Genomic DNA, 6430 nt, shown 5'->3' on the forward strand with positions numbered 1-6430 from the left:
TGATAAATCCCGGAAGAAAGCTGCGAATGAAAACCCGGTCGAATAAAAGAGTCCAACATAAATATACATAGTCCCAACATGAAAGTAAACATCACAACAGGTCTACTACCCTTGTACATGAAAGTACGCATCATGACAAGTGCGATTACAGCCATACATCATGCTCATGACTACATCGATACTCTAATGATCTATTGCTGCAGGCTCCTCTCCGGAGCCGGACCCAGATCCTGAACTGATAGTAGAGACCTCCGGGGGAAGAGGTATGCACTAGAGCTGCCTCGAGGGCCATCCCTCAGGAGCATAGGAGCGGCATGAGTAGCGACAACAGAAGACCATGCAGCAGGAGTGCTGCGAGGGTTAACCATCAGAGAGTTAATGGTAACCTGCGAGGTCACCGGGGGAACAGAGGCAGAAGGAACTGGAGTAGTATAGATGACAGCGGGAAGAGGGTTCCTCATACGAGCAGCCGCGAGAGCGGTGTGATCGCGTGAAAGCTCCCGAGCTAACTCGTAGTTCAGGAGGTAACTAGTGGTGATGTAGCAAGAAAGGTGGCTAGTGGGACGATCGCACGCCATATTAATCAAGGGAAAACGGATACGCCCATTCTCGTGTAGGGATGGGTAGTAGAAAAGACTAGGGTGGGTGTGCATGAGAACCTCGTTGTAGCGCAAGTCTACAAGAGCCTCGATAGCAGCAAACTAAACCGCCTCAGATGGTGTAGAAGCAAGACCACCCTTAGTCGAACGAGTGTAAGCGCTGGAAGAGGAAATGGGGTGTAGAAGGACCTCAACATAATACTCATACAATGCACCGGCCAGATGCTCGCTATACACCCGATACTCTGGATCAACACCCTCTGTATAAAGTCGTCGCCAAACATTCTGAAGCAGGTGCGGCGATGTGTACGGAGCTGGCTCATGATGGTACAAGATCGGTACTGGTGCCATCTACACTCACAAACCATACGGTTAGTAATAACAACAAATAAACATGCATGTAATGCAACAACCAATTTCTATGACTACCGGCACTCAAACGAAACTATCTACCGTTTCACTAATGCACTAGCGGTCTAGCGTGTCCCACAATCAGTGCGGCTCTAATACCAAGCGTTGTGGCACCCCGGCTCAGAGCAATCGGTTTACCCTGCATTGCCAGCCCAGAGATCAAGTCTTCTGGCAATACACAACAACATGGTACAGAAACAACCGCTTTATTGATGCTAGCAGGTTACATAAGTCTGAAATTACATCGTTACATGAGGCCAAGCGGCACACACGGTGGTGCTGAATAGTATGTACATTATTTAATGAACATGGCTGGGCCTCGATCACACGAACTACGCGGCAGCGGAAGAACGACAAAGTGGAACTCCATAGCAGAGGGACACCGACGTGGACACGGCCTACACACCAGATGCGCTCCGATGCGAACCGACTTGCCAGAAAGCTGGCATAACATGCCAGGTCAGTACATTGAATGTACTTGCAAGCTCACAACAAACATAAGCATGATGACAGACAATATTGTGATAATTAGTCTGATTAATTCAATGCAAGAAATACTATGGATGCAATGCAAACAAAACATGCACCGAGTAACACGGACTCACTTACCAGACGGTTACCTCGTAAGCAAACGGTGACCGCACCGGGGTCACACCTGAAACCAAACACTCATGAACACCTCAAGAGTTCATGACTCACCACGAACAAATGCATCACAACAATCACTTAGTTTGCAAGTTTTATTATAAAAGTTGATCCATGGTGTGACTTACTCACGAGTTATGCCCATAACCGAGGACGCGGCTATCGATAGATTAAATACACTTTGCAGAGGTAGCGCACTTTACCCACACTACGAAACACGTGGCCTCGCATTCCCATTCGGATGGAACAAAGCATTCTGACGAAACCCTCCCTTTGTCATGCACTCTCCCTGGCCACTCCGACCAACTCCTTCTCAGGGCTAGGTCTTGGGTGGCCCCGTGTCTACCAAAGACACCAATGGCTACCGTCATGGCAAAAATGGCCCCAAACGAGGACAAGGTACCATAAAAACAAAAAAATGAGCACACAAGGTTATGTCTGCCTACCGGGCCAGGGTATGCAGGCCCATAACCTTCCCTCGCGGGAGGCACTGTGTAACGCCCCGGATACAACTTTCCATATTTGTAACTCCGACTCTTGCCTTTTCCGAAGATGCGATATGTTATTCCCTTTGTGGTTGGGTTTTGTTTTTGTTTTCGTTTTGCATTTTGTTCATGTCATGCATTTCATATCATGCCATCATGTGCATCGCATTTGCATACGTGTTCGTCTCATGCATCCGAGCATTTTCCCCGTTGTCTGTTTTGCAATCCGACATCCTACATGCACCGGCGTCCCCTTCTATTCTCTTTTCCTGAGCGGGTGTTAAACATTCTCGGAATGGATTGAAATTTGCCAAGTGGCCTTGGTAGACTACCGGCAGACCGCCTGTCGAATTTTGTTCCATTTGGAGTCCGTTTGATGCCCCAACGGATGTCTATAGCGGCAGTATAGTCGGTCAAACCGTCGGATGTTTTCGGTCTCGAGAAACCTTGTCGGGCTGCATTTCGTCTCCCTCTTCTCAGCCGGAGACCTCTCCTACATAGCCCACTAAACCTACCTAGGCCCAACCAACCCCCCTCTCGACCGGTGCCGTCTGATCTTGATCGAAGGGTCCGAAAACCCTCTCCTAACCCCTCAAAACCTAACCCTACCAATAAAAGGAAACCCCTCCTTCCAAATTTGGAGTTTCCTTCCCCTCCTCCTCGATTTCCGCGCCCCCCTAATCATCAGCCACTGCCTTCCACCTTCTCCTTGGAAATTCACGTCCAGCCAGCCCCTCAACACCACTTGTCGCCATCCCACGGGCCAGCTCCGTCGTCCCCGCTGCCTCGGGCCTATGGGAGCGCCCCACATCGCCTCCCTAGCTTCCCCGCTGCCGAGGCCCGCCCGGCCCACGTTCATCCCGCGCCAAGACGAAGCAGGCCCGAGTCCCTCCGCCACCTGGCTCTCCCTGCTCCCTAGTGCCTCGCTCGATCCGGATCGAGAGCAGCCCGATCCCGAGCATCTCGTGCCGCCCGACTTTCTCCTCCCCGACGCCGCCTCCGGCGACCAGGTCTCTGGATCCGCCGCTGCCAACCATAGGTCGCGCCACCCCGCTCTCCTCTCCTCCCTCCAAGGATAACTCCTCTCTAACCTCCCTGTCTCTCTCATAGTTGCAGCCGCCGCCATGGGAGCCAAGCTTCGAGCGCCGCCGCCGATGCCCCGTGCTCCGCCCTAGCGCCGAGAATGGATCCTCCGGGTCGAGATCCGCTGGATCCCGGTGTCCCCGCCGACCCCGATGCCTCCTCGCCAGCCTCCCACTACGCTGGACCACGCTACCGCAACGACATTGTTGGCCTGCCCGCAAGCACGTGTGCGTGCGAGAACACGCACCATGACCCAGCTCTGGCCCAGGCCACGTCACGGGCCCGGTCCACTTCCATAGCCCAGCTGCGCACCCCTAATCCTGGGCCGAAGCCCATGGTGAGCCTTGCCCTTATCCAGCGCCCTGTGCATCGTTTGGTTATCTAGCGCTCATGTTTTTCCTTGGAAAACTGTTAAGTCCTTGATTTCTGTTATTATGTGCCCCTGTTCATTGCATCATAACTCCACGAACGTAGCACCGTTTCATACGCATGATATATATAAATGTTCATTGGGAGATGCTCTTCATTTCACTCCATTGTGACATGCTTGTTTGAGTCCATCTTGATTCCCAAATCACTGATGCAAGATTGCTATAAAATGTTTGTTCCTGTTACTTATCAGTTTAAGAGGATTTGTCATTTTTGTCACATTTGTTGTGTGCATCATATGGGCATGAGCTCTACATGTGTTTTGATATATGGCATGCCATCTTACAGAGGTGCTTGCCATGTATTTTTGTGATCAATGGTGTGACTAGCACAAGCATGCAAAGTAGCCTTCGTGATATTGCTGATTTCAGGGACTTGGGATTTTACAAAGTCATTTCCCTGCTGTTATTTTTATGCCATGTAACCATGATGCTACAGTGAGATCTATGCTTGTTTTGAGTTTCTTCAGTAAGGCTGATTTGGACATATAGTTATGATCTATCCATTCATGCCCCTGTTTGCAATTATGGAGTGCCCTAGCATGTCTTAATCTTGCTCTACTTTTGCTATAAAATGTTCCTGGCAGATTGTTTACGTGTTAATCATTTTTTCCATGGTTGTTGTAGTTGATCCAAGCAAGCTATAAACTTGTTATTGACATGGTTAGCCTTATGAACATGTCTTCTTTCTTTTAGTATGCTTATTCTGTCATGCAATGCCTTGTGGTGAGTGAATCAAGCTCGCAAAGAGGCCTTCATAATTCTGTTTATGCCATGCTCAGTTTTCTGCTAAGTCTAAATTTGTTAACGAAACTTGCTATGTTTACATGGGTGGAATCATACCTTCTGTGCCTTTTTGGCTCATGATTAGTAAGGGACTTTTGTTCTATGCATTTAGTAGATTCATTCCATGCCTTGCTTTGCTATGATCTGTTACTGTAACATGTTGTTTTCTTGCTCCAAACATTGCTTCCTGATGTTAATTCATGACATGTTGGTATTTTCTCTAAGTTTGTGATGCTGATATCTTTTGCACTTTTGCCATGCTTATTTGAACCTGCTCTGGTGTGATTTAGCCGTAGCTCAGTGTTCATGTTTTGTCAAGCATCTTGATTAGATCACTTCCATTTTCTTTGTTGCTATGTTGGGGTTCAGTAGCTTAGTTTCTCGTTGCATTCTAGATGGCATCGTGCTGTTAATCGCAGAATTGTGCCATTCTTGTTTTGCTTGCCATTTGCAAACCGTGCATCCGATTCCGGTGATCTTTATATCGATTTCGACCAAAATCATCTCATCTTTCCAGCGGCATACTTGGTTTGCCAAGTTGATGCCTTGATCAATCTTTTCCTTCTGGAGCACGCATATGCATTGCATATCACATCTCGCATATCATGCCATGTTTTGCATCATGTTGCTTGTGCATTGCACCGTGATTGATTGTTGGTCCGTTGCTTATGTTCTTGCTTTGGGTAGAGCCGGGAGACGAGTACGTGATCGAGGAACCTGTTGAGTACGCTAACGAGGATCAAGCTTTCGTCAACTCTGAGAACTTTGCAGGCAAGATGACCATACCCTCGAAATCACTTCTATCTTTTCTTGCTAGTTGCTCGCTCTATTGCTATGCTACGATACCTACCACTTGCTATAACATGCCTACCTTATTGCCATGTCAAGCCTCTAACCCACCTTTCCTAGCAAACTGTTGTTTGGCTATGCTACCGCTTTGCTCAGCCCCTCTTATTGCGTTGCTAGTTGCAGGTGAAGATGTAGTTTGTTCCATGTTGGAACATGGATATTGTGGGGATATCATTATTATATCTTGTTTACTTTAATGCATCTATATACTTGGTAAAGGGTGGAAGGCTCAGCCTTATGCCTGGTGTTTTGTTCCACTCTTGCCGCCCTAGTTTCCATCATACCGGTGTTATGTTCCTTGATTTTGCGTCCCTTACGCGGTTGGGTGTTATGGGAACCCCTTGACAGTTCGCTTTGAATAAAACTCCTCCAGCAAGGCCCAACCATGGTTTTACATTTGCCTAACAACCTATCACCTTCCCTTGGGTTCTGCAGACTCAAGGGCCATCTTTATTTTAACCCCCCGGGCCAGTGCTTGTGTAAGTCTTGGTTCGAACCAGAGCCACTTGCGGCGCCACCTCGGGGAAACTTGAGGGCTGGTTTTAGCTGTACGTAGTGTTCATCCGGTGTTGCCCTGAGAACGAGATATGTGCAGCTCCTATTAGGATGTCGGCGCATCGGGCGGTCTTGCTGGTCTTTTTTTACCATTGTTGAAAAGTCTTGTAACCAGGATTCCGAGTCTGATCTGGTCTTCCCGGGAGAAGGAATATCCTTCGTTGAACGTGAGAGCTTGTGATGGGCTATGTTCGGAAACCCCTGCAGGGGTTGAACTTTCGAAAGCCATGCCCGCGGTTATGGCAGATGGGAATTTGTTAATATCCGGTTGTAGAGAACTTGACACTTAACTTAATTAAAATGAATCAACCGCGTGTGTAGCTGTGATGGTCTCTTTTCGGCGGAGTCCGGGAAGAGAACACGGTCTCGTGTTATGCTTGAACGTAAGTAGTTTCATGATCACTTCTTGATCACTTATTAGTTTTCTCGACCGTGCTTTGCTTCTCTTCTCGCTCTCTTTTGCGTAAGTTAGCCACCATATATGCTAGTGCTTGCTGCAGCTCCACCTCACTACCCTTTTCTACCTTTAAACTTAAATAGTCTTGATTGCGAGGGTGTGAGATTGTTGAGTCCTCGTGACTCACAGATA

The sequence above is a fragment of the Triticum urartu genome, chromosome 6A, assembly GCF_056163025.1.
Source record: "Triticum urartu cultivar PI428250 chromosome 6A, HENAU_Tu73, whole genome shotgun sequence".
NCBI classification, from domain to species: Eukaryota; Viridiplantae; Streptophyta; class Magnoliopsida; order Poales; family Poaceae; genus Triticum; species Triticum urartu.